The sequence below is a fragment of the Ascidiella aspersa genome, chromosome 5, assembly GCF_963924565.1.
Source record: "Ascidiella aspersa chromosome 5, kaAscAspe10.2, whole genome shotgun sequence".
NCBI classification, from domain to species: Eukaryota; Metazoa; Chordata; class Ascidiacea; order Phlebobranchia; family Ascidiidae; genus Ascidiella; species Ascidiella aspersa.
The window spans coordinates 9,398,081-9,400,394 of NC_139451.1; the positions used below are offsets into that span (position 1 = coordinate 9,398,081).

General features: G+C 53.7%; 1 non-coding gene across 1 annotated transcript in view; it reads right to left on the bottom strand.

Annotated features, from left to right (window-relative positions):
- The window catches only part of LOC146142759 (small subunit ribosomal RNA), a 1,810-nt gene extending 296 nt beyond the window's left edge, over positions 1-1,514 (bottom strand). Inside the window, exon 1 of the ribosomal RNA XR_014500916.1 lies at positions 1-1,514. This exon is cut by the window's left edge and continues 296 nt beyond it. This is a non-coding gene — a ribosomal RNA (small subunit ribosomal RNA).
- Between the last annotated feature and the right edge of the window lie 800 nt (positions 1,515-2,314).

The following is a 2,314-nucleotide window of genomic DNA, read 5'->3' on the forward strand; positions in this document are numbered from 1 at the left end:
CCTGTCGGCCAAGGCGAGCACATGCTGATCCGGTCAGTGTAGCGCGCGTGCGGCCCCGAACATCTAAGGGCATCACAGACCTGTTATTGCTCAATCTCGTGTGGCTAAACGCCACTAGTCCCTCTAAGAAGTTAGACGCCGACCGATTGGGTCGCGTAACTAGTTAGCAAGCCAGAGTCTCGTTCGTTATCGGAATTAACCAGACAAATCGCTCCACCAACTAAGAACGGCCATGCACCACCACCCACAGAATCAAGAAAGAGCTCTCAATCTGTCAATCCTCACTGTGTCCGGGCCGGGTGAGATTTCCCGTGTTGAGTCAAATTAAGCCGCAGGCTCCACTCCTGGTGGTGCCCTTCCGTCAATTCCTTTAAGTTTCAGCTTTGCAACCATACTTCCCCCGGAACCCAAAGACTTTGGTTTCCCGCAAGCTGCCGGAGAGGTCGTAAAACTAACGCCCCCGATCGCTAGTTGGCATCGTTTATAGTCAGAACTAGGACGGTATCTGATCGTCTTCGAACCTCTGACTTTCGCTCTTGATTAAAGAAAACATTCTTGGCAAATGCTTTCGCAGTCGTTCGTCTTGCGCCGATCCAAGAATTTCACCTCTAACGGCACAGTACGAATGCCCCCGTCTGTCCCTCTTAATCATTACCTCGCGCTCCGAAAACCAACAAAATAGAACCGAGGTCCTATTCCATTATTCCATGCACCATTATTCAGGCGAATCGCCTGCTTTGAACACTCTAATTTTTTCAAAGTAAACGTTCCGGCCGCCGCCGACACTCAGTCAAGGGCACCGGCGGAGAACCGGAGGTGAGGCCAGGACGGCCAGTACACGCCTTGCGACGGACCGGCCGCCTGCGCCCAAAATCCAACTACGAGCTTTTTTAACCGCAACAACTTAAATATACACTTTTGGAGCTGGAATTACCGCGGCTGCTGGCACCAGACTTGCCCTCCAATGGATACTCGTTAAAGGTTTTAAAGTGTACTCATTCCAATTACAGGGCCTCGTTTAGAGTCCTGTATTGTTATTTTTCGTCACTACCTCCCCGCGTCGGGAATGGGTAATTTGCGCGCCTGCTGCCTTCCTTGGATGTGGTAGCCGTTTCTCAGGCTCCCTCTCCGGAATCGAACCCTGATTCTCCGTTACCCGTAAGAACCTCGGTAGGCCAGTACCGTACCGACGAAAGTTGATAGGGCAGACACTTGAATGATCCGTCGCCGGTGCGAGACCGTGCGATCCGCAAAGTTATCCAGAGTCACCAAAGGTTGCGGGCCGAAGCCGGTCGGTTTTTGGTCTGATAAAAGCACGCCTCCCGCGAGGTCGGCGCTTCACGCATGTATTAGCTCTAGCATTTCCACAGTTAACCACGTAAAACGTACGATCAAATGAACCATAACTGATTTAATGAGCCATTCGCAGTTTCACTGTACGAGAGCTCGTACTTAGACTTGCATGGCTTAATCTTTGAGACAAGCATATGACTACTGGCAGGATCAACCAGGTAGCTACTTTAGCGTAGCCCCGAAAGGCCGACGAAGGAGGCGCCGCTGATGCGGCGCCGTCGCTCGGTCGATGCGAAACCCGAAGGCTTCTCCGTTAAAATTTCGTTCTTTGCTCGGCTGCCCGAACTCAGAAAACCGTCACCGCCCGTCGCACCCGCCGGAGTAAGACTTCGTCGGCAGGCCTTTCGACCGCCACGTCGCCAACACCGGCGCGAGCGCAACGCACGCCAGACAACTTCGCCGAAGCGACCGCTCAGAACCCGACAAACTGACACTCGGCTCTTCGCGCAGCAGCAACATCTGCCCAGCGAGCCAATCGCCTTTTCACCGATTCTTTACTTGTCGAAGCTTGTCAGCTCCCACAAGTATAGCAAAGATGAGTGTTGTCCCTGGGGTCTTCCGTTTGAAATTCTAACGTAAAAAAAAGGTGCACGATTGCGCCAGGTGTTGAACTATTGCGAGGCATATCACACGCTCGCGCGGCCTATACAGGCGCTTGCTCGCGCGCGCGGCCGAAATATGTTCAATGTTCGCGCGGCCTAAACAGTCTCATGCTCGCGCGGCCGAAATGTACTCAATACTCGCGCGGCCTATACAGGCTCTTGCTCGCGCGGCCGAAATGTACTCAATACTCGCGCGCCTATACAGGCTCTTGCTCGCGCGGCCGAAATGTACTCAATACTCGCGCGGCCTATACAGGCTCTTGCTCGCGCGGCCGAAATGTACTCAATACTCGCGCGGCCTATACAGGCTCTTGCTCGCGCGCGCGGCCGAAATATGTTCAATGTTCGCGCGGCCGACA